A 27,673-nucleotide genomic window follows, 5' to 3' on the forward strand; every position below is an offset into this window, starting at 1 on the left:
AAGCCAATAAAAAACAGCTAGTCATTAAAACCCATATTGATATGAAATGAACAGGAATAAAGTTTAACAAAGTTAGTCCATTTTAAAGCTGCTAAGCAGTTTACATGGAAACCTTGCATCTTATTGACAAAGGCGTTTCTAAGTCATGCAAAGTTGTTCTTCCAGAGACTGGAGGATCATAATGAAAGCAAAAAAAAAAAAAGGAAAAAAAGAAAAAAGGAATGATGAATATTTTATTTTCATAAAGCTAATTAGTTTAAGCAGTGAATAGAAGTAATTAGTAGGGACTCATAATTATCTTTATGGTGTGGGGATTTCCCCATGTGCCACAATAATGTGGTTTGCTTTAGAGCTCATCCCAGACTCTGTAGGTATTGGCTTACAGAGGTTAAATACACTTTTTTATTCATCAAATCCCTCTTCATATTTTAAAAGAAAAAAATTCATTTTGATCAATCTAGTCTCCCTTCTCCTTCCCTGAGAATTATGTGGAATATTTTCTTTTGCCTTTGAACCTTTAAGTATTGATTAATACTGTATTTAGTGTAATGTTGAATCTCTTCTTCAGCAGACTTTTTTAAAATGAAAGTCCCTTTAAGTTTTTGATCCTGGAGGAGATGGGGATACTTGACCCAGTTGCTAATGAGGTGCTCTATAATCTCCTGTATCCTATAGCTCAAAATAGCAGGATGCAATATAAAAAGTACATCATAAAGGGGACTATTGGAATGCTTTTTTTGTCTTCACAGGCTATACGTAAAAGATGTTACCCTCTAAGAAAGTCAGAGGTTGGTCTCCTGCAGGCAAGTGAAGGTATCAAAGTCAGAGTATTTGAGGTGAGGCATCTTGACAGTGTGGTCAGGAAACTGGAAGCCAGGATCCAGGACACAGTGAAGAAAGGAACCAGAGAAGAGATATCACCATAGTCAGAGCTAAGATTCAGCAGCTAAAACAGGAACTGCTGGATGGGCATCCGCAGTGCTTTGAGGCGAAGCAGGTAATAATGAACTAACCCTCCCCTCCCCCACCCCACCAAATTGTGCCATTACTACAAGGGAAGGTGGTGGAGCCTGTCGACAGAGAATTTCCCAGCTTGTGGACATATCATTAGAGAGATGAAAAAGTGTGTGTGTGTGGGGGGGAACCACAGTGTGGGTCTTCGTTTTAGAATGGATACAGAAACAGAGTCAGAATCCTCACCCAAACCAAATAAACAAGACTGGATTGTTTCCACACAAACAGATGTTTGCAGAAAATTTGTTTAAGGTCTTTTTTCAGTCTGAACATGCTAACTCTTTGCTGACAGTGCAAACTATCCTTTGAACTTAAGAAACTTGAAGCAAATGGTTTGGGTGAATTGGTACAAATTCGTTCCTAATAGAAAAGATTTTACCTTTCTAGCGGTGGAAAACAGTCTAGAGTTTAAGTAAAGCACTAACTTTTTCATAGCAGAAAATATTCATAAAATAATTTTCAATGGAAAAAATAGAAATTTTATTTTGTGATGTAAACAAATGCTCACCATTATACTCACATCAACTCTGAGGAGTTGTTATCCCATTTTACAAATGAGAAAAATAAAATGCAACAAAGCAAAGTGCCAAAACTGTTTTCTTGAGAAGACATCTGAAACCAGGTTGCTCTGACTCCAGGTAAACTTTCAAACATTTACTTTTACCAATACTCTATTTTACATTTTATTGGGATATTACTGACCCTTTTCCCTCAATATCTGTTATTATTGCTGTAGCCTGCTTTTCCAAATCAACAAATATTATGGCAAAAACATGAGTGTTATTATTATTAATACTTTTAAGTCATCATGTGGTAAAACTTTGCAACATGCTGGGTTTTTTTTAACAAAAATAAAGTATTAATGAAGTCATTTGCTATATAGGAGGCAGCCTTCGTCAACCCCTTAATTTTTTCTTCCACTCCTCACCACGTTGCCAGATACGTGTTTCTGGATCAAACCCCCTAGAGGTCTGCTGCAAATTCTTTTTCAATACACCCAGATCATTGCAGATAATTGTATTACACAGGGTATCGATCCCAAATCGTTGTGCACCGGAAACATCTGAAAAAACATGATTATAGCTTTCTGTTTATTGTTCGTACATCCTATAAGCAGGCTTTTGTGTGAATCACCTGTAAGAAAGGCAAGGTGGAAACATCAGAGAAATTACCTCTTTACAAGAATCTATTGATCACTTTAAATCAAAGAAGTATGTTTGACATAAGATTACCTGCCAGTTTGAACATTAGGTACACTATGTTATAGCCTGGGGCAGTTGTAAGTCTGACAAAGGGATTGTAAATAAAGCATGCAGCTGCTGGCGCCTCTGGCTTGGGATCAGCTCAGGCTCTAGTCCAAAGCATAGGTAAACTTAAAATAATTTACCCCTTTTTAAACGGTATATAATGAATTAGAATAGGCCCTTTAAAGAATTGGGAAACATAAATCTGTTTAGCCATTTGATGGGACACAGTGCTTAGAAAATTCATAAGGCATTGATATGTTTGGGAAAAGGAAGGGTCTGTGTGAGTGAGTGAGTGTGTGTGTGTGTGTGTGTGTGTGTGTGTGTGTGTGTGTGTGTGTGTGTGTTTATGCTACAAGTGCCCTTGTCATTCTGAAGTAAACCTGTTCTTGGAAGCAGCTTTCTGAAAAAAAAAAAAGGAAAGCTTTTGAAATGGCTTAACATATAGTCCCTATTGAGAGATGGCATTGATCAAACTACCTTGAAAATCAGGATGTTTAACAGGCCAGCTTAAAATTCTGCAAATCCTCACCCCACCCTCATTTTTGTTTTCATTAGCTTTGCTTTTTGCTTTGTTTTGCTTTAGAAGAAACAGAGGTACTAGGAGATGGAGAATCATGTAAAATGAAAATATTGTGCTTAAAATATTAATGCTTCTACATTAACAATGCTAAAAACATGGCACCAAAAACTATTGATTTTTTTTTCATTTGATTAGATTTTCTTTCTTATTGGACAAGAGCAGTAAAGGCTTTAGCCTTACTTTTTTATTTTTTATTTTGCCTGAAGGTTTGAGTTTAGATTTGGAAAGTAAACTTGTTGTAAGTTCTTTATTGGATTTTTGACCATACTTTTAACATGTGTTGAAATTATTAAACATTTAGCTCATTTGTTCAGAGAGATTCACATGTACTTGGGATTTAATAAAGATGAGCTCTGGGTGATGTGTGCTTCCTTGTTAAATATTTAGCTGTTTGAGTTAGCTCTGTGGTTTCCTGAGGCACAAATCTAAACTGTTAATATATAGCAGGTTTAAGTTATAAAAATGGTAGAGGCTGTATTTCCTTTTGGGGTGAAGGAAGAATAAACTGGTCATTTTAAACATTTTTAGGAAAACAAAGCAAACGTGCATTCACATTTTTATTGAAAGTTGAGCTTTCAGTTCCTCAAAAATCTATAAACTGAGAATCAGATACAGTTAGATCTAATTTATCTGGGAAGTATCATTTAACTTCAAAGATGAGTGATAAATGCAGAATATTTATAGAGTATTTTCTTTATGAGGTTGCCTGTAAAAGATACTTCTGATGTAAGACGACAATACCTTGGTTTTCAACTTTATTGAGACTTAGTATAAACACCACTTTTTGGACATAAAACTGGGTTCATTAAAGACAGAGAGGCTCCTTTTGTATGAAAATATGGCCCTCCCCATTGTGATGACTATCCATTTGTGCCTTCTAAAGGGTGTTTTTGCACTTCTATAGCTTTCCTCTTTTGGTTTGAGAGTTTGGGATTATCTAACAATCTGTTCTGAGTTGGATAGTATCAACTGCTCTTCCCTCTAACACAATGTTTACAAAATTCATTTAAATTACAAAATGCCTTAAGATTGGGGTGCATAGTTGAATGTGAACAAATTTACTCACATTCTGTGCTGGTGGTTAAAAAAAATCACTGAGATGGAACATTTGTCTTTGAAAGTATATATTTTGGGGCAATAGCAAAAAGACAGATATACATTTTTCTAAGGGGAAAATATTCAAATGAAAATGTATAGACATATATCTCTACGAATACGGTCAACAAAGAACAAAGGAAAAATGTCTTTGTCTTAAATCACTTATTTTCTGAGAGCCTGAAGCGTTCTACCACAGTCGGCTTTGGTCTAATGAAAGAGTGCCATCTATTGGATGACCTTGGGAAATATGCTTACAGTTCATAAGAGTATATACTCTATTACATATGAAAATATTTCAATGGAAAAGATTTTCTTGGAAATTTTAAGTGTGTATGTATTTTGCTTTCTTGGTGGATAAGGAAAACTCCCCAGAAGTGGATGTCAGAGATAATTCATATACTTCCAGATGTATAACCAATATTACAAACTATTTGCAAATTTAATAAAAATACTATTAACCAACTTCTTAACTAGTTTTTGCTAAGTAGATTGAATAAAAAACATTTTTTTCAGTTCTCCGTTACTGAACTCTATCACCTGTTCTTTTAGATACATATTTATTTACTTGTGTTTTTATGTGGAGAGATATGAGAAAGTAAAGTGCTTGCCTTCTGAAAACAAGGATCTGCTTAAAGCTTTCTCAAACTTATATCATATTAAATTTGAACCAAAAAAGAGGGGTGAGGGGAGAAAGCATTAGCTTGGTTTAAAGAAAGGCAATGCTTTTCTTTTTTTTTTATCTTTCAGCCCAAGAACTTGCCAGTCAAGATGAAAAACTTCATCTAATGGAATCCAGCTTGAAAGCAACTCAAGAGCAGCTAACTGAGCAAAGAGCAGAAATAGTTCGTCAAGAACAGAACAGTACAAAATCACAGGCAGAGCTGAAGACAGTGAGAGAACGTATTATTGCTTCTGAAGAAGAATTTAATGATTTCAAGTGAGTTTTTGCTTTTCAGTATTTCAAAAGTTTTATCCTAAGAATGAAAAGAGTAAATTCATTTTGTGTTAGAATACTAAATAGTGAAGTCAATATTATTTGCCTAAAGGTAAACCTGAATTTGCTACTTTCTTCAAGAACATGAAAACTTTAAATTTCAGATGAACTTTTAAGTATGTTACCACGTTACCAAAACTTCATGTTAAAAGCAAACAAACCTGCTGAAGTATTGGACTGAGTCCTTTATAAGAAAGTAGGTGTTTCTTTCCTTTTTTGCACTCCAAAAATGTTCCAAAGCTAATGAATGAAGAAAAAGAATAAATGTTATTTATGTAGCACCTATCTGCCAATGGCATTCTCATCTTCCTCTTTGGGGAGTCCAAAGGTTACATATGGTTCTTGTTGCCTTTTCTTTCTGTTAAAACAGCTGCTCTGAGTAAGATGCTACCAAATTAAAGGACATTTAGAGTTTGAAATTCTGGTCAGACCACTGAGGTATGTATTAAGAGACTATGAAGAGTAAATAGATATGTATATGTTGTATTGGAATATCCATGACAGAAGTCATTTTCCACATTTAGAATATCTAGTCAATATGTGTTTTTCTAAATATTTTCTTCATAATTAAATGTAAAAATGCAATTTAAAATTTTAGCACATTTACTCAAATTATTCTTGAAGTATTTATGCTTTGTGCATGAGTCACAAACTGATTCATAATTAAATATTCTTTCTGCTTTCTAATTTTGACTGTCTTTAAAAATAATTATGAAAGTGACACATCATAGATCAATTATCTCCCATTCTCTCCCTCTATTTTTATATCTTTCTATCTATCTATCTATCTATCTATCTATCTATCTATCTATCTATCTATCTATCTATCTATCTATCTATCTATCTATTTATCTATCTATCTATCTATCTGGTATTTCACTCTGCTCAGGGAACATATTGAGGAATTATCAGGCTAAAAAGCTACCACATATGTGGGTGTTTGAGTATAGGAACATATTCATCCTATCAATTTTTTAAACACTAGATATACTATATTCCTGAAGCTTAAAGGAAGCTGTATATATGAGAAAAGATCCAGTTACAAATCACAGATTATTAAAATATTATTGCATATTGCACTAAATCTCCTTATATACATTTTTTAGATTTCTTAAACACAAATATTCTCTACTTAGAACCATATAAAATTAAATAATTATGGGATAATATATTAACATAAATATAAATTTTAGTCTTTTGAGTTCTTATTAACAGGAGTTAGTATTTTGACAGCATTTGATTTTTATAATGTGTTTTACACATGTTATCTCATTTTATTAACTATTCAACTTTATTTCATTCAATTTCTTTCTTTAAAAAACAAAATGTTCCTCTATAGTTCCCCCACCACCACCCAAACAAGCAATATAGTGTCAAACTCAGAGTAATTCTCTTTTCATTTCATGAACTTTTCAGACCACATTTTGAAACTCAGGAAACAAAGGAATAAGACTTAGACATTTCCCAAATGCCCCCTTCTATACACATCCCATTTGTGCCACTGATTTTTACTCATAATTTCTCTCCCAAAATTCTTTTAGTCTGAAATGATCTAATGAAGCTACCTGCAATTAGAAATTTTATAACCAAAATAAAAGGACTTATCTAGTAAAGTATATATTAAAAATCTGCAAAGCTTCATGTATGCCCATATATCTCTTCACACACACTTTCATCCAAATTTATTTCCTATAGTTTATCTTCTTGCTGCTAAAGTTAAGCACTAAATTCTTCCCTGATGTGAAAGTCCACAAAAGTTACAAAAATGTTGACTATTACCTCAGAGTTCCTTGTTACTCCAGTGTTAACCAGCAAATTTATGATTAGGAAAACAATTCACACAGTTCAGCAGAAATGCCTGGTAGAAATACAACATTTTAAATATTTCTTAATGGAAATATTCTGTTTCATATGAAAGCTTTGAACAATAATGAGATCTTCTTCAAAAGCACAAGCAAGAATGAATTTACCTATTCTTTAAGAATTGTTTAGCCCCAAAGCATCTAGTCTCACAAAGAATATTTATAGGAATGCAATGCAACTGGTTTGACAATATTTTAAAATCAGTAAAAATAGAAATAGTTTATATGTATACATATATAAACTTGAATTCTGTTACATGTGATAGGCATCTTCACATTTAAACACATATGCACATACATAGATGATATACAAGTATATGTACATGTGCATGCATGTGTAGATAAACTCTATATATGGCTGCATACATAAAGACAAGTACACAAATATACAGAGAGAGAGTGAGTTGCATATTTTCTGGCTCTGAATTAAATGGGTACTTGATATGGCATTAAATAGGTCAGAGATAGACATGTTCACTTGCCAAAAGAAGAAAGAGAGCACATTATGTATTCTCATATAGCAATCCACTTAAGCAAAGGTTCCCGATTTTGGACTGGGTAATCAGAACATTTGACTTATTGAGCAGTGAGGGGTGGAACAACATGAAGCACAGACTAAAGTATGGTTACAAACTAGAATACAGATGTTAGGTTTGCCTCTGTAGTGCAGTAAAGAGCGGAGATTCTCACTGGCACATAATGTTCTGGGATCATTTTCAAAGGAGGAGGAGTCTGTATTCATATTATTTTTAAATGCCCTTCAGATATAAAAGGAACTATGAAAAAATTTGTGAATATGTGCTAAAACTCAATATGTAAAAATAAGTTTAGTATATCAGGCATGAAAGTGAAAGATAGAAAATAGAGATTTCTTATAAATGAGACAGAGAATATAATGGGTAACAGCTGTAACTGTAAGGTACTCAAGTATTGACTTTTTAAGAAAAATATCTCTTCAAAATTTTTATTTTTAATGAACAGTTAATTATATGCTAAATGAATTTTACAATTTGGCATTGGTGGGAACAGTGAGAGAAGGCTGTTTTAGAGGAGTAAAAATAGGGAGACAGATGCCCTTATCATTTTTAGCTGGTTCGGTTATTTCTGTATAAATTTTTTAAATTTGCAAATTTAGGTATGCAAAAAAAAGAATAAACTTTAATTTTATGTGTTACTCAGGCTGTTCATTCTAAAATATGGGGAAAATTGTCAGGAGATGTTAGATTCCAATTTTATTTTACTATCTCTATATGAACTAAAAGCTGAACCCATACACACACACACACACACACACACACACACACACACACACACACACAATGTAAGCCTGTTACACTTGAAAGATTTGTTCTGAATGTCCAGTGGGAACCGGGAAATCGTAATAATTTGTAGTATCGATTGAGTGAAGCTATGCAGCTGGGGCCTCTAGTGAATAGACAGGAATAGACATTTTATTGATTAACTTTTACAGTCATATTTTCAAGACTCTGCTGCAACATAATTTTCACTTCCCAGCTTTGTGCTGCTGCATCATGAAACTTGGATTCTTCTCTCTTAACATTTACCCACTTGAGGAAAAAAGTATGGACATGTCTTTCCAGGGTTACATTCTGCAGAGATACATAACTTTCTGGAAAATGATTTGCTCTCAATTGTCATTCTTCCTCACCACAATACAGTAGAAGGTACTATTTAAGTATTAAAAAAATTAGGAAATAGTGAAATAGTAACTGTTTGGTAATTAAACTTCCTGATATTTGTTCAATATTTGTTTAACTGTTTTATGGTTTAATTTTTTTCCTTTCTCTTAAATTCCTGCATGACAAACCTTCTGAATATAAAGAATCTTTAAACTGCTGCTTGGTGATGATTTTCTCTTATAGTTTAGTTTTCCTTTTTTCTTCTAAATTTAATACAGAGAGGGAGTAAAACAAACGATTGAGCTAATAGTCTACAATTTAATGTCAAGGAAAAGTTATTCACTAAGTTATTTGTTAACTGATGATAGTGTTTCAGAATATTTGAACATGCTTAATATCTATCATAAAAATGCAGTTTTCTGACATTGTTAGGAAGAAAATTATTGCCACACACATTATTATATTGGAAATGCCATGTTTTCATACTTTTTGTACATTTTAGATATGCTTATACTTGATTTATTAAGCATTTAATTTATTTACATCTAATCATTGGTACTTCTCTTTGTTATTGTCACTATAGTTTATTGCAAAGTATGCTTCTTGTTTCACATATTTTCTGTGTCATAATGTGTGGATCTATCAAGTATTTAATTTTAGAAAGTTTTTCTTTTTTAATAAAAGGGTTTTTAATAGTTATTTTACTTCATTTAGTTCTCAACTTAATATCTGTAATGCCATTACTCACAGAACAGATTTGCAAAATAAGTTAGAATTAAAAATATTCAAAGCAAAAATTATATAGAAATTTTGGAGTTCTACTCAAGTCCAGAGTCTTCCAGGATGCAGGAGTTAGAATTTAGACCAGTTAAACAGCAAATAGCTTGCAGCAACAGGTATATGAGAGGATTTCTATTTAAGAAAGTATATTTTGATCACAACTGATTTATAGATAAATACTCCTCAAGTAACACTGAAAACAAAATATTTTTTGTTTAATGCTTCTGTTGTTATTGTTTTTACTAGAAGACTCTTTAATCATGATTGGAAAATTATTTCAAGGGAGACATTGTAGTTAACAACATTTCCATTCATTCAAAATGCAAATGTTAGTAAATCTTTTCTCCACTGATGAATAAGAGGGTGTGAAATATGTCTGTTTCTTTTCTGTTTAATGGAGTCAGTGAGGGAAACAAGTTTACATTTCTTACTTTGTGCAACAAGTTTATTTGGTTTCCAAATATTTTCAAAACTCAACCTTGGAAACAAGGTTTTTGCTACATTCTTTTTCACATGCTTTGATTTTCATTCTTCCCTGAAGCATTAATTTGACCCATAAAAGAATTTTATTATACTTTTTACATGCCTTTTACATATGTGGAGACAATGCCTATTGGGATCTCTCAGCTATCACATAAGGATGAATATGGTACATTAATGAGTTTCAGATTTTTTGGTGACATGAATTCATAGCTCAAGTTTTGTCATTAAAAGAAGAGTTTGCTTAGAGGTTATGTGGCTAAGAAGAGATTTACTTATTATTGTTAATAAAGGTCACATGTAAAGTAGGAAATTTCCTAAAAAAGGAAAGAAAAAATGAGAATTATTTTATGCCTTTCCATATGCAGCAGATTCTTAAACATAGTCAAATTTGTATTCTCAAAATATTTATCAAAATAAAGGAACAATTAAGACAGATGGAATCATAAATGTGAAATACAAATTGTCTGAATTGGGATTGATTTCAATATAATACTGTGGAGGAATCCCCATTTATTGATCAATTTTAGAGCCCATGCACTTAAAAAGATAAAGTAAGCAAGGTCGGATAATCAAAGCATTTAAATAGTAAAAACAGCAACTGCCACTGTAGGTTGCTGCTGAAATAAATCTATAATACAAATTGCTTTAGCAAAAAGTGGATGAGCAGCTGATCTTCCTATTGAACTTTGATACTGTTCAGTGACCACACTGGGAAAAGGATTGGGAGAAATGCCTTAAAGATCAATATTGAGTGAGATGTAGCAGGGATTCATTTTGAACATGAAAGAATTACAAGTGTGCGAGTAGAAATATCTTCAGGAGATGTCATCAAGAAGAGATTGTTTAACACAGTTTTAAAACATCACATGTGGTGCATGCAAACAGTATTGATTAAGTTGCTTTCTTTAGCATTGGTAATTTTAAAATTTGTTTAAAGGGGGTTGGATAAATCAGCTATCATATCATTATATATATATATGTGTGTGTGTGTGTGTGTGTGTGTGTGTGTGTGTGTGTGTGTGTGTGTGTGTGTGTGTGTGTAAATCCTGGGAAAACAAGAAAGTAAATGGTTTGAGAATAAATTTTGTCAATAAAAGCAACATTTTTGAATAAAGATTGCATGAAATGACTCTAGTTTTCTGCTAGATAGATAAAGTCTAAACCATGCCAAGGTATTCTATTGCAAAAGAGGAGAATACAACTTCCCCTCTCTCATGGAATTCTACCGAAGTGTTGAATGTGTGAAATTTATTTTTGCATCACGTTGGAAATAAGAAAGTTATTCGCCATTACCATGTCTGAATTCTTCTGGTTGTCTAGCTCTATGACTCTAGTATAATCATTTACCTCTATATAGATCTATGCCCAGGAGAACTCAGTCTAACTAATTTAACCACCATTCCTATAAAATTTGGATTTAAATTTCATTCCACTTAATAAGACATCTTGATGGGTATAATGAAATTTTGTAGGAAATGGAACACACTTCAGCATATTTGCTTGGAATTCCAACCTAACTCATAGTGAACTGGGCCAACTTAATGCATATATGCATTTTAGGGGTTTTCCTTCTCTTACCTCCACTTCACAGTATCATTTCAAAATTACATTATTGCACAAATCCATGCATGCAGTTACTATTTTATGAGACATTGGTACCTGCTGGGTAAAGAGTCTCTGCAAGCAAAACTTTGGTAAATATTTCGAATAGAAGACATTCATGTTTTTCTAGCAAGTTCAATAGGCTACTTAGAAATTTAGAATGTTTTTCTTACAGACACTAAACTCTATCTGGTAACAGAATTTCTAACCTGAACTCCTGATTAAGTCAATTGAAATATTTTAAACTTGCACTTGATAGTATGGTTAAAGGACACTATGTGTGGACTGTTTAAATTTAAGACAGTATTTCCATTTCAGATTTTTAAAATAGCATAAAGAATAGACCTTAAAGTTCTATAACTTCAAGTTTACATTGCATTCCTCCTTTATTGTAATGAATAGTTATTTACAACTCTTGGAGGCTCCATGTTTTGCAGCATGAATTGCTGATAACAGCATTTTTAATGGTGAAATTGTGAAACAATATTCATAGTTGTCAGAGAAAGGTCAGTCTATTTGCATTCATTAGGAACCTGGAGGACCATGCAGTGTGTTTCCTTCGGGATGCATACAGTTATTGATTTGTATACAGCGGTAGGAAAAAATAATTAGAATTATATTTCACTTATTACTGCAGGCTGTGTAATAAGAAAGCAAAACATTTTTGTTAGAAAATTGAACAAAGGAAGTAAATGAAAGTCAGTTTCTTTAAATCACAACTTTGTCAGACAACTTTTCTAATATATTTTAGGGACTATGTGTTTCAAGGTAATTTAATTAATGCTTTAAAATTTTAGAATTTTTATCACCATTCAAAAATAATAATAACATATATTATCTGTGGTCTTTTTATTCCATTTGATACACTTGGCTTTACTTTCTTTAATAATAAATGTAATCAATGTATATTTGTCCATTACAAAGTTTTCAGATAATAGAATCAAAGAAAACATTAGCTAGACTAGGTAACTGGGTAACTAAAATCATGTCCTATTGAGAGTCATAAAAGATCTGAATTCAAGTCACAGTTTCAGCTTGCATTTATTGTATGTATAAGTTGTTCATCCTAAACAACTCAGTTTATCCATATGAAAAGCAAAAGTAACAATATTTGTATTACCTCCCTCATGCAGTAATCTTGAAGAGAATCCCATTGCTCCTCTCAAAACACAATTAAATTATTATTGTTATTAGAGTGGTAAAGTTTGAGAATCATAGGAATCTTGAGAGAGTATCTGACACAAAGCCTGATATCACTCATGAAAAAATAAATCTGGGAAACAGAAAAAAACCTCGGTAAATTTACAAAGCTAATTAGTGAAAGAAACACTATTATAATCCAGGATTCTTTACTCTCAATTAAGAAATATAGTATATAGCCATACCTTGGAGATATTGTGGGTTTAGTTCCAGACCACTACAATAATGCAAATACAGTGAGTCACATGATTTTTTTTTTGTTTTCCAATGCATATGAAAATTATTTTAACATCACCCTGTAGACTATTAAGTGTGATGGTATTATGTCTAAAAACTCAACATATCTACCTTAATTAAAAAAATAGATTATTTGTTAAAAATGCTAACTATCATCTGAGCCTTTAGCCAGTCGTAATTATTTTTGTTGGTGTAACATTTTGCTTCTACTACTACAGACTTATCAAGGTGATTGCTGAAATTTGGGGTTACTGGTAGTTTTTTTTTAAATAAGACAAGAATAAAATTTGCCACTTTGATTGATCATTATTTCCGTTTGAAAAATTATCCATCATTTCAGGGATAGCCCAAGTTAAATACTGTTGTGTCTCAGAGAAAAGGAAGACCAGAAGAGAGGAAGAGGGAAGGGAAACTGCCAGTTAGAACAAACAGAGCACATATAATATTTATCAATTGAATTTGCCATAACATATATACATGGTTCTTGGTGCCCCTCCAAAAAATTAAAAAAGTAACATCAATATTATTGAATAATGATTACCAAAGCAGACATCATAATAGTGAGAAAATTTTAAAATATTGCAAGATTTATGAAAATGTGATGCAGACTCTAAGTGAGCATATGCTCTTGGACAAATGGTAATTCCACAGTATTGCAATAAAGTAAATTGCAAATAAAATGAAGTACATCTGTAGTAGAAAGAGGACTAGACTTGATTAAGACTTATTTGAATATTAGCTCTTACATCCTCTGGTCCTTTGACCATTGACAGCTCTATTAACTTCAGATCACACAACTCTAAAAATAAATATAATCATAGTTCAATTATTCTCTAAATTTTTCTTCCATTTCAACAGTTGCCTTGATCTTCCTCATCTATGATATCTTCCCTCATTCAGATCCTTCCAACTCCTCATTCTGTATTGTTATCCCATTAGTCTGAAAAGTCTATTAAGGAAGGTACTATTTTGTTCCCCTTTAGCTGTATACTCTTGTGAATAACATAGAAATTATATAATAGTAAATGTTTTAAAAAATGTTTTCTTAGTCTATCAGCTATTTTGTCTCCAGCCATATGTCTTGCTATCATCTATCCATCTGTCTATATATCTGTGTCACACTTTCTTCACTGGATTGATGTGAAGAAAGCACTTTGTAAATCAAAGTGTTATATAAATTCAGTTTAGTTTTCATTCATTGCTCATGAGAAGAACATATAAGAAAAGTTAAATCAAAAAGAAAATCAGAATGGAGGGGAAATCCAGATTGAGAAAAGAAATTGTGGGAAAAAAGTGTTTGATATTTAAAACAGAATATTGAAAGATGCTAAAATGTTATATTCTTTCTTTCATATGAAATACTTTGTGTGATTAGTGTGCTTCTGTGAATTTAACACTTTTAGTAGGCTAGGGTGCCTTGTATTAATAATATCCTCTTTCAGTGTGATAAGATTAAGCTTTGAGTTGTTTTTTAAAAAAAAATCTGGCCTCTTTCCAGTCACTTCATGCATGTTCAAAGTGGAAAAATATTGAATGCAGTTCTCCACATTGCATATATATGACACATGTTTGAGATTAATCAAATTGTAGTCACTTCTAATTAACAACAGAGAATAATTTCCAAATGGGGCAGAGCCAGATGACAAAGGATTGTTTGTGTGTACTTAAGGCACACTTTCTGAACCAAAACACATGCCAATTGTAGCATTTTCAACTTTTAAAAGAGAAGGATAAAACTCTCCTTGCTTTTTGAAGAAGCAACATTTTAAAGAAACATAGGCAAATACAATATTTTTTTTTTAAATGAGTAACACAAGAAGTCATGGTTCCAATGGAGTTATGGTTCATACCCCCTTGTGATACAATTGTGGAAGCCACAAGTAGATACTTTGTACATAACTCTGTTGGTTTTGTAGAGAGGCCTGATCTTTCAAAAAGGGGATTAGCAACATGTCAACAAGGTAATCCAATCCCAGTGGAAGTCTATTTTCATAGTTTTATGGGTAGATACAATAAGCAGAAAGGAATCTATTTCTGACTTTTAAAAAGCATTCCAAGTAAATATAAATTAATTTGGCTTTACCTGGCTTCACTCAGCTTCATCAATAAGCATTGAGTCTTCTGTCTGTGTAGCTCTTTATTCTTTTTTCCCAGTATTGACTCTTACATATGAAGGACTCTGGTTTTGCTTTCTTCTCAGCTTTTTATTCATGGATCCCCTAAGCAGAAGATGTAATGTGGCAATGAACAACACTGAAGTCTTTAACAACCAATAAGGAAAACACCTTGTCTCAGCATGCTTCATGTTGGAGGGCAAAGAGAATCTGAAACAATATAAGTCACCATGAATAACCTAAGTAATCTCATTTACTGGAAAGTGATGGCCAGAGAGCAGTTTATAAGGATATTGCAAAAGAGCAAAATATTTCTTGAACAAAACAGACTATGAAAGATTTAAAATAAACAAGATGCTCCTTAAGGAGCTCATTATTAGATCTAGAACTAGAAGGAAAATTAGAGTTTATTTAGTTTAGTTCCATACTTTTACAGAAGAGTCTAAGTTATGGACATATTCATAGATGGGTGAAAATCCTATCATTAGATAATATTAGAGGTCAAAATGGTTCATAAATTTGTATTTTGAAGTCACTAAAGATGACAACAAGAAATACTATTATGAAGGAAGTTATAAATGAGGTGGGAAAAATTCTGATAAAGATATCAATAATATTTCTAATAAACTTTGTACTTGATCTCTTTCAAATGACTGATATTCAATTTATTTTTTATAGGTATAATAAGTTTATATTTTGTCGATGGTTTCAGTCTTTATCTCATTAATATAAGCATCAAAGGAAATTTGTTTAGTCACTGATGTTAAATTGTTTAATGATTATGGACCTCTAGAACTAGAAATAACACACCCATAGATATCTCTTGTCCTTTTACTTTTTGCTTTCTGGTCATTGTTTTCCAGTAAAAGATATTACTTATTTTATTCATGCTCCGGTATATCTTTCCCAGATAAAGAGATGACACTGTTCTCTAAACCAAAGCAGAAAGTGATACTGACTCAAATTATCTTTGCACTACATTTTCTTTTTATAAAAAACAAACAAATAAATAAAATTCATAGAATTAATAATTAAAAATTTTTCCATGGTTAAATGATTCATGATTTTTCACATCCCTCTTCTTTCCCCCCTCCCTAAGCTGACAAGCAATTCCACTAGGTTATACATATATCATTGTTCAAAACCTATGTTCATATCATTCATATTTGCAGTAAAGTGATCTTTTAACACCTAAATACCAATTATTTCCCTATGGAACCACATGATCAATCATATATATATATATATATATTTTGCATTTCTTCTCTCACAATTCTTTCTATGGATGTTGATAGCTTTCTTTCTCATAAGGCCTTTGGGATTGTCCTGGATCATTGCATTGCTGCTAGTAGAAAAGTCTATTACAGTATATTGTGCCACAATGTTTCAGTCATTGTGTACAATGTTCTCCTGGTTCTACTAATTTTGCTTTGCATCAATTCTTGTTTATCTTTCCATTTCACATAGAAATCCTCCAGTTCATTATTCATTTCAGCAAAATAGTATTCCATCACCATAAGATATCATAATTTGTTCAGCCATTCCCCAGTGGAGGGACACCCACTCATTTTCCAATTTTTTGCCAACAAAGAGCATACCTATAAATATTTTTCTATGAGTATTTTCCCTTATTAGCTCTTTGGGATACAAATCTATCATGAACTAAATTTTCTGATTCATCTAAATCATAAGAATTTAAAAATATTCAGAAAAACATAACCTTTAGGTTAATGATAGAAACCAACATAATTTCAATATAAATTAATGTTCAACTAAGGATGAAATGTTTAATCTTATCTATACTATGGCTAGCTCAATTACTAATAAAAATGACCAATAATTCTATATTTCTTTGAGGTATAGGGAGGATTTCCCCCACAACAAGCTTGTGCAAAAAGTAGCAGAAGTCTTCTTATTCCAATTTAAATGGTAAGAAACCTGAGATAATATATTTAAATGTTATTACATTTATTGGGCAAAATGACATTTTGTTTTGAAAGTGTTAAGGAAGACAGAATAACAGGTAGCTGGGGAGGATTATAGTAGATTTAATGGAGAAGTGGAACATTAATTGTTCTCTGAAAGAGGAGAAGGATTATAATAAGTGGAGTGTTTGGCTGTCCATCACAAGTCAAGAGGTGATGTAAGCAGATCAATGGGAGAGGAAGAAGATTGGAGAAAGTGGTAATAGGTAGCTGGATTGTACAATATGTGAAAGGGTATATTGAGAAGACAGAAAGACAAATTAAAATAAGGTTATGGACTCCATCCAATGGTTAGAGAAGAAAATTAAGAAAATAATTCACGTAGATAATTTTGAGAGACACAAAATTTTTGAAAAAGGATATAATATGATCAGCATAATACTTTGCCCTAATTAGACAGTACTTTAGCTACTGCATTCAGTTCTTGGAAAAACATTTTTTTAAAACCCTTACCTTCCATCTTGGAAGGCAGAAGAGTGGTAAGGGCTAGGCAATGTAGGTTAAGTGACTTGCTCAGGGTCACACAGCTAGGAAGTGTTTGAGGCCAGATTTGAACCTAGGACCTCCTGTCTCAAGGCCTGACTCTCAATCCAATGCTGACCCTCTTGGAAAAACATTTTAAGAAAAGAGTATTGACAGAACCATAAAGGCAGCATTGCAAAATGGGAAGGTTTGAATTCAAGTCTTGCTATGACATTCCATGAGGTAAACTAATGTATTCTGTCAGTGCTCTAGGTAGCACACTGCTGCTGCTGCTTCTGCTGCTATTACTACTACTGTTACTACTACTACTGCTACTACTACTACTACTACTACTACATCTACTACTATGACTATTATCACCATCACTATTACTACTATAATTAAAACTACTACTACTAGCTTATATTTATATAGATCCTACCATGTGCAAAACTCTGTGATGAATATCTTTTTTCAATGATTATCTTATTTCATCCTCACAAGAACCCTGGAAAGTAGATTTTATTGCCATTCCCATTTTATGGTTGAAAATAAATGAGACAGAGGGATTAGGTGACTTTCCCTATGTCCTGTAGTTAATAAATGTCTGAGGTGGGATTTGAAACCATATACTCTTAATTCTGATCTATATAGCTCTCTGATTGTAAGTTGCAAATAATAAGCATGCCTTCAGTGGTGGTAGAAGGTATTTCCTTATCTGGATGTTCCCCATCCCAGTGGAAATATAAATCCAATCACTCTCTTTAGTGATGAGTTTGAAAGCATCTATAAGAAGTTAACCATGAATGGTGAAGAGGGGGGCATCAAATTCATGTAATATAGGATTGGTGTATGAATTAGAAATATGATTTTAAACTTTCCTCTGACAAGAGTTGATGGGATTTTGGTCTTTAACTCTGGGCAGCATGTTTTAGGAAGATCAATGATAACTTTGAATAGAGTGAGGAAAAGAAGTACAGGAACTTTTGACCATTATAGAATATTGCACAGTAGATCAGTTTACAAATTGCTATTTCATTTGAAAAGAAATTATAGAGGACAGAGCCTGGTAGCTTTCTTTATGTATTTGAAAACTGGTTAAGGGATTAGACTTATTCTAGAACCAAAGATATAACTAGGATCAGTGAGTAGAAATTACATGAGAGCAAATTTAGGCTCGATACAAGGAGAAAAGGGCTGATAATTCATAACCCCATATGGCATAAACTGCCTTGAGTATGACAGAATTCTTCATAATTAGATATCAGGTATGCAGAAGAGAGCATCCTTTATTCAATATAGGTTGGCCTATACAGTTTCAGAAGTCACTACTGGCTGAAAATTCTGTGCATTAGGAAATTTATTTAGCAATAGGGTAAAAGATAGATTGAGTAGGAAAGAATATAGGAAAACCATTTAAGAGGCCTTTACCATAATTGAGGCAACAGGTGATAATGATCTGAATTTAGAGTCCTAGGAGAGAGTGGAACAGGTCAGATACATACCAGATGCTTAATAAATGCTTATTGACTGATGAATAAATGTGAGAGAGATGTCAGATGTACAATAAAAAATACTTACTTTGTTACTTACTGAATAAAGGAAGAGGAGTGAGGAAAGGGGACACATCAAAAATATTTCTGGTAGCCAATATAAGAGAAGAGTTAGAGAGGAAAAGAGGTATTGGGGAGAAGATGATTAATATGAAATCAGTAATTTTGAGTTTGATATGGTAGATAGCCAGGGGGGAGATGCCTAGGAAGTCATTGGAAATGGAAAACTGGGGATTGCAAGAGAGGTATAATTAGCATGATAGCTTAAAGGTAACTAGCAGGAAGACCAAGAGCAAACACAGAGGTGGAAACCATAAGAACTTTATGCTTTCTCAGTGTTAAGAAACCTAGGCTTGTGTGGGTTAATCTACATTCATTCATCAAGCTATGCCAAATACTTGAGAAGATATACACATATGCTGCCTGATTGAAGCAAAGAAAGTTGTGGAGCAAGATTGAAGGATCTTTATATAAGTCAAAGGAGAATGATTTTCATTAAATTAATCAAAAACATATTATAAAGGAAAATAATTCATTATAGGCACAAAAGACTTGGACACTCCATGAAATGGTTATGTAAATATAATTAGGATCTATAAGTCTGTCAATAGGCAAATAATATTAAAAAATCACAGTAGTCATTAGTCTCAATTATAATTTAATAATAATCATAATACTGTAGATTCAAATGGAATCACAACTGCTTAAAATGTGCTAGGATAAGATTCTAAGACAAGGACAGGAAAATATGAAGAAACAATTGAGTTTTCTGTTATCTGATGAAATAAGGAAGATAATGGAGTTTATTTGCAGAATGGCTTCATGTAATAAATGAACAACATAGAAAATAAGTGTGATACCTGAAAAGGGAACTCTGTTACTTTTGGAAATTAAATAATGTCTAGATAATGGCAAAGACCTCAGATGCTGTAATAGGTTTAAATAAACATTATATTAAAAAGTTATATAAATATTATATTTTAAAAATTCTCTTTGCCATCCTTGTATTTGGCACTTTTTATTTTTTTCAAAAAACCTTAAGAAAGTTTAGTCATATGCCTGAGTGTCTTGTAATATATATACATATATAAACATATATAACTATATATGAACATAAATATGTGTTATACATACACTCTTTACAAATGGATCTGTAATTTACTTAGGGAACTCTCAGTGAAGACACCCCTCTCTTAATGCAGACCAGTACTTACCCTTCAACTTAAAAATGTGTCCAGGGGCCATCATAATTTGTGTAATGAGGCCATGTTCACAGAATTAGCATATGTCAGAGATCAAACACATACTAAAGTTTTCCTAAGATAATAGTTTCTTACCTATAATAACAGTGCCCTTTCCTGGCTCCTCTCTCCCTTTCTCTATTCCTTTCTCTCTTCTTGGACTTCTGTTTTACTCATTTTTCTTTTACTCCTCTCCCTTCCACTTCTTTCTTCTTTTCTCTCTTCTTATCTCTCTTTATGTCTCTCTCCCCCCCTTTCTCTGTCTCTCTCTCTCTTTTTCTTTCTTTTCTCCAACAAAGAGCATTTCAATTTGCTTTCATTACTATAAATGCAATTTGATTCACTACTTTTGGGGAGTATAATAGAATGCCATATGATCAAACTAACAATAGCAGCTTATGAATGATCCCCAAATGTGAGAAATGTAGTTCTTAATATTTGTTATACCACCAAGAGGTATCATTCCCAACAACAGATTACTGTAATATACTTGGCTAAGAGTTATATTGATACAATGAGATTGAAACACATTCATCTGTTAGAAAAATGAAATGGTGATGATACTAATAATGAGTCCTAAGAGAAATAGTTAACCCTAAGTCTATCACAACATAAATATATAATGTTGAAATTATATGCTCTTCGTCATTTGTAGAAAAGATTTATGTGATGGAAAAGATTGAATAAAGCTCAAACAGAGGTTCACAGATTTAAACAGTGGAGAGCTAAGGCTTAGACAAGGAGAGGATGTTTATTATGGGTGAATACTCTTCTTTTTGATTTTCACTCTACCTTATACCAACCAAGTTGCAATAACATATAAATGGTACTTAAACCATGAGAATGAAATTGAAGCAATGAATGGAATGCTTATGGTATTCATCAACATTGCATAAAATGGAATGGGAGGGGAGGGGAATATGGAACCAGGTTCTAAGATTTATTCCATAAAATATTGCCAAAAGTTGCCACCTCTAAGATTAAAATGAGTATCCAATAACTCCAAGTATTCTATTTCATAAGATTTGTTAATAATCACTTGATGTAGAGGAACAAAATAAAAGAATAAAACAAAACTAAAAGCCTGAGTAAAGAGCTTTCCCATTTCCCATTTCCTGCATTAACAGGAGAAGAGCATGTGAGGGTGAGATTACAGAAACTTTATCTCCAAAAGGTGAGGACAAAAGTGGGATTCTGGGAAATGGAGTACTATGATACAAAATTCTAATTACACACACCTAACAATAATACTGTTTCGAGAAAAGAGGGGTTGTGAAAACCACTTTTGGATAATAATGGATGTTACAGAATTTCAGATTTTTTGGAAGAATAATATGGATTAAAATGATAGTTCAGGAATAAACATTTTCTGTTCATGTGGAGGGTACGTATTTTCTGTTGTTTTCTTAACTTAAGAGATATGCATAGTTTTTGTTTTCTTTCCAAGTTGCAATAAAAGTCCCCTTCATGTTCAGCCAACATTGCCAGGTAGCCTTTTGAGCTTTCCGAGATAATCTTCTAAAGTGCATGAAGTGTCCATTTGGACATTCCTGTAATCCAGTAACCCCACCCCCCTCTCTCTCTCACTGTCTCAGAGTCTACATCATATATTTGAATACTCACATATCACAGCTCTTTAGCACTATTATCAGATCTTTGCAAGGCTGCATTCTGAATGAGGTAATACTTAGAGTCAACCTTAAGTGGGCAAATTAAAATGCATCCCATTTTATATAATGAAAAGAATGCAGACTTTGAAATTAAACAACCTGAGTTCAAATCTTATCTCTTTCATTTTCTACCTGTGTGACTTTACTAAGTTTCTTAATCTCTTGAACCTTCAGTTTTCATAGATTTACAATTAAATGATTTGACAAGGAACTTCCAAGGTTCCTTTCATCTCAATCTTTGCAGTCATGAATGATCCTGTGATTTTGTGATATTATTTTCTGAGACATAGCTGGAAAAATATTATCTCATTGGCCCCTTCTCCTTGAAATCAAGTTAAAGTTCAGAGGGTGTCAAATTTTAAGGACTCTGATTTATTTTTCTATGAAATATACTGGAGGGTGTAAGTAAGTTTAGTCTTATTGTATTCTCTCAGGTGTGCTCAGTATGTTTAGGGTAGTAGTGGACCCATGAGAATGTACAGAATGAATTTACATCAGTATATTATTATGTAACTTTTCCAATACTCCTATTCACATCCTATTCACACCTTCCAAAAGGAAAAAAAAAACTACATAGATGTGACTGGATAGTAAACACTCAGTAAATTCTCAATCCCAATTTTTGTCTATCTCTGTCTCTCTTGGTTTGGTGGGGAGGGGTTTGGTATTTCTTCTCTATCAATGATGGAACCTTAAAATATCAAAGATGAAAGTGATTTTAGATGTAACTAACTTTATACATTTTAGAACTAAAGATAAAAAAGCAAAGTGATTTACCAAAATTCATAGACATTATCAAAAGGTGTATGAAGCCTAGATGTCAACTATTTACTAGTTATTTCTTGCAATATAGAATCTCAACAGGAATGCATATATATGGAACTAAGAGAGTTTGATGACTTCTGTTTTTACATTTCATTAATTTTTAAAATTAATCATGAATAACCAAAAAAATTTGTTTTATGTTTAATTTTTTAATTTTGGAGTTTTTTCTTCTTTTGTTCTTCCTTATTTTCTACTGGAAGTCACTCATCAAAGGGTAAAGGTAACTCCTCATTTTTTGATGAAGTATAGTGCCCCAAGGGAATTTTACTTTTCCTCTACCTTATCCTGTTACCCATGAATCTTCTAGTGGGGTAGGATTGACCCTAGATGTACTCCTATTTCCCTTTCTAAAGGCTCAGTGCAGGTATGTTGCCCCCTGCTTCTGTTTCATCTGATCTTTAGTCCTATAGATGAGCTATGAACCCGTGTCTGCCATATTTTTTTCAGGATTGAAAATAACTGAAGGAGATGTTAAAATTTTTGCCATCTTGAGATTCTCTATCACAGTCTTCACTTAATTGTGTCCTCCCAAATTTTTGTCACATCCCTCATTCGTTCATTGGCCTGGGCAGAGTAAGATATCTTCTTTTTTCTTTTGATAGGATCATGACAGAAGTATGTATTAGCAGAATATCTGCAACAGCAGGAAAGCACTTGAATCTGGTTAATTTACAAATATTTTTGTAGGGCATGGAGAGTGATTGAAAGATATATCAAATGAGTTTCTTTTGAATTAGTTTTAACACCAGTAATTCTTTTCATAAAGCTCTCACCTTATTGGGTTTTTTTGAGTTGTTGTCTTATAGAAAGATTTCTGTAGAGATAAAGAAATGTCTATACTAATATGTCTTCATTAGATAAGATGTTGCTTTTTATTCATCATAATGTTCATTCACTTTGCAATAAAGGAATTTGATTAATTCAAATCTCTAATTCATATGATAAAGTAACTAAAAGGGTAAATAAATAATTATATGAAGAAACAAAATATGCTTGTAAAAGGAACCCTTTCATCAAATTGTGTATCATTTTCAATCTTTTTTACCCTCTCATTTTAAGCTCAAAGGCCATGAAAAGTATAAAAGAAATATTGAACTAGAAATTGGTTTAGCTTGGATACATTTGCACCTTGCTCAAAACTAGCTTTTACAGGACAAGGCTTAACATTTTTCCAGTTAAATTTGACTACAGAAAAAAAAGAAGGAAAAAAATGATCAAACAGTTTAGGTAACATTGAGTGATAAAATGAGCTAGGACAATATTATTTAATAGTAACATTGAAACTGTTATGAATGAATTTTCCCCTTCTTAAAGAGAGATGATTTGTAAATGATATTTTAGTACTTCAATGAATTTGTGATTTCATCAATGCAGGCAATACTTCCATACTTTCTTGAACTGTGAATCTGTAATGCATGGACTCCTATTTATGCTCTAAAAAGATCACATACTACATATTTGAGGAAAACCTACCAATGTAGTATTTCAGACTCCCTTTTTAATATCTTCTGCTCTTGCTACATGAATGGTAACTCCTGTTACAAAAAAGCATGCTTTAATGACATCTTTTCATTACTCTGTGCATAATTCATATGCAACTACCTATTTAGCCACTCAAAATTTCAAATCTTTGAAGTGCATGAAATTCAAATTTCAACAATATTAAAAGTTCATTAAAACTGCAAGTGCATAATGAACAAAGGACTTTTTCATAAAAAAAGGATGGTGTTTGTGTGTTAAGCTGATTAAAGTCAATCATAGGATCATCATAGGTACACCCCTCAAAGGGGATAATGGTATGATCTTGTTCAATAGATTAGAAAAGTTGAGTGATTAAAGTATTTTCACATAGGGTGTAACTTTCAGAATGGAGATTTGAATACAAATCCACTGACTGTAGAGTTAATATTTGTACCACTGTACTAAACTGACACAAAGAACATTTTTAAATACCTCCTATTTGCCTACCACTATTCACAGAACTAAGGCTAAAATAGCAAACATGAATCAACTTCTTTTTCCAAGATCTTTGCCTTCTATAATTGAAAATGACATGTACATCTAAAGCATGTGGCAGTCTTAGTATAGTTTTTAAGCTATTACATGTATTCAAGCTTTTTTTTTTCTTAAAATTACATAGACTTTTGCCACACCCTTCATATATACAACAGAAAGGTGAAATTTATTTTTTTTTAAGGAAGAGGAACTGGAAGAAGGGAGAAAGGAGACCAGAAATTGTCATCAAGAAGGGGGTATATAAGATGCCTTGAAAGAAATTAGGCATTCTACCATGTAGAAAGGAGATGGGAACATATTGTACATATGAGGGGTTGCTTGGGCAAAGACATGGAGACAGATGATTGAATGCTATGTGTGAAGAATGAAAAAGGAGGCCATGTTGGATGGACCAAAGAGTGGATGTGAAAATTAATAATGTATTATCTGCCTTGCAAGGTAAATTAAAACCAGTATTCTAAGGACCTTTTATGTTGAGTAAAGGGATTTCTGTGTAATTGTTGAGGCGATATGGAGACACAGGAATTTATTGAATGGGGTAATGATGTGATCAGACCTTTGCTTTAGGTATATCTCTTTGGAACCTATGAGCAGGATGAATTGGAGAATAGAGGGAGGAATCTTGAGGGAAGATACAAACTGGGAAGTTATTATGAAATCACTGGCTGAGTAATTTGTGTAATATGAATATATAAAGTGTGATGTAAGAAATGAAGAAAAAAGGACAATTTCAAAGAGAAATAGACAAACTTATATGAACTGATTCAAAGAGAAGAGAGTAGCACTAGAAAAAATATATACTATATATATTATTATAAAAATGAAGACTTTCAAAAGCTTAAGAATTGTAATCAAATCAATGGTTAATCTCTTATTCCAGAGGTATCATAAAGAATACTCCTTCCTTGAAACAGAATGATCAATACGAGATTGCACTTTGGTTGATTTGTGCTTATGTGGTGCAAGTGTTTTGTATCAATTATTAGTAATATTACAATAATAGCTAATGTTGATATGGTTTTTTCCATGTGCCATTTAGCATGTTTAGCTTTAAAATTAATGCATTTATTCATTACAGCAAATGTCAGAGGTAGGTGTTATTTTCCCATTGTATAGTGGTGGAAACTGAGACAAAGTGACATTAATATAACTTGTCCAGTGTCACACAACAAGTCATTGTCTGAGGCTTGATTTTGAACTCAGGTTTTCCTGAGTCTTATGAGTGGTGCTCTATCCACTGTGCCATCTAGCTTTCCCTTCTTAACCAATTGGACATATGGGGAGAGAAAAAATAAGTAATTGATGGCACTTAGATTATTACAAGAATAGTGTTATCTTTGGTACACATAGTATAAGTCAGAGGAGAAGTGACATTAAGACTAAGTATAATGAGTTTTGGACATATTGAATTTGAGATGTCTTTGCAAATCTAATTCAATGTCCATGAGTTGGTAATTGGATAAATGTCATACTTGGATGCCAAAAGCTAAGTTGAAATTTATAGATGAATCCAAGTACTATGTGAATTGTAACAACTTCTGCCTTTTACTTCCCCTTACCTCTTATTTACCATTTTGCTACCATTATAAAAAGAAGCAGAAATTACTTAAATCTGAGTCATTTATGTAATTTTAAATGAGTAGTCATAAGTAAATTAATTTTTTCTTAGAAAGCAGTCATAGTATCTTACCAGAATCATACTTAAATGATATACCTTGTTCAAATATGAATTTGTTTGGCATTGTCTTTAGGAATACAGGATTTCCTCCAAGCATAAATTTGTGGGAAGGAATTAAACTTAGGTGAATACAAATATTCAGAACTCAGTTTTATGACCTTAACTTCATCAATATGCATTTTATTGTTTCCAAATATAATAGAAATAACATGGAATATAATGTGAATATTTCTAATTACTTGCCATCTTTATGGTATTACTTGTTTCCAGCTAAGTTCTTTAAGTATTTAGTTCTCCATATTTATGCTTTTGAAATATGGCCTGCAAGTTACACTATATTTATATTTTTTTGGTTTTGCTCAGAGGGCTTATTACAAATATGGTTCTACTTATTCTCTCATCATTCTGTACTCCATTGATTCATTGATTTCTATTAGTCATAAGCCCACTCATTAAACCACTGAACTAAGGCTATTCAAGAAACTACACTGAAATGATTGCTTAAATATATAGGTATTAGCAAACCAACAAAAATCTTATGATTATCTCAATAGATGCAGAAAAAACCTTTGACAAAATACAACACTCATTCCTATTGAAAACACTAGAAAGTATAAAAATAGAAGGGTCTTTCTTAAAATTAATAAAAAGTATATATCTAAAACCATCACCAAACATCATTTGCAATGGGGAGAAATGAGAAGTCTTTCCAATAACGTCAGAAGTGAAACAAGGATGCCCATTATCACCTCTATTATTTAACATTGTACTAGAAACACTAGCTTTAGCAATTAGAGAAGAAAAAGAAATTGAAGGTATTAAAATAGGAAATGAGGAGACCAAGCTTTCACTCTTTGCAGATGATATGATGGTCTACTTAAAGAACCTCAGAGAATCAACCAAAAAAACTAGTCAAAATAATCAACAACTTCAGCAAATTTGCAGGATACAAAATAAAACCACATAAGTCATCAGCATTTCTGTATATCTACAACACATCTAAACAGCAAGAATTAGAAAGAGAAATTCCATTTAAAACCACCCTAGACAATATAAAATACTTAGGAATCTATCTGTCAAGACAAACATAGGAACTCTATGAACACAACTACAAAACACTCTCCACACAATTAAAACTAGATCTAAACAATTAGAAAAAAATATCAACTGCTCATGGGTAGGATGAACTAACATAAAAAAAAAATGACAATCCTGCCCAAATTAATTTACTTATTTAGTGGCATACCCATTGAAATACCAAAAAACATTTTTACTGATTGAGAAAAAACTGTAACAATGTTCATTTGGAAGAACAAAAGATCAAGAATATCCAGGGAAATCATGAAAAACATGCAAGGGAAGGAGGCATTGCAGTCCCAGATCTTGAACTAT

The 27,673-nt window shown here is 32.4% G+C and overlaps 1 long non-coding RNA gene across 2 annotated transcripts in view; it reads left to right on the top strand.

Moving 5' to 3' along the window:
* Positions 1-557: 557 nt before the first annotated feature.
* LOC103093955 (uncharacterized) overlaps positions 558-27,673 on the top strand; it is a 102,420-nt gene continuing 75,304 nt past the window's right edge. The window contains exons 1-2 of one of the 2 annotated variants that reach the window (XR_464272.3): positions 558-997; positions 4,687-4,876. This is a non-coding gene — a long non-coding RNA (uncharacterized LOC103093955). Of the gene's footprint in view, positions 998-4,635; positions 4,877-27,673 lie in introns of those variants that run through there. The other variant, XR_008917756.1, reaches the window with a different exon arrangement.

The sequence above is a fragment of the Monodelphis domestica genome, chromosome 3, assembly GCF_027887165.1.
Source record: "Monodelphis domestica isolate mMonDom1 chromosome 3, mMonDom1.pri, whole genome shotgun sequence".
Classification (NCBI taxonomy): Eukaryota; Metazoa; Chordata; class Mammalia; order Didelphimorphia; family Didelphidae; genus Monodelphis; species Monodelphis domestica.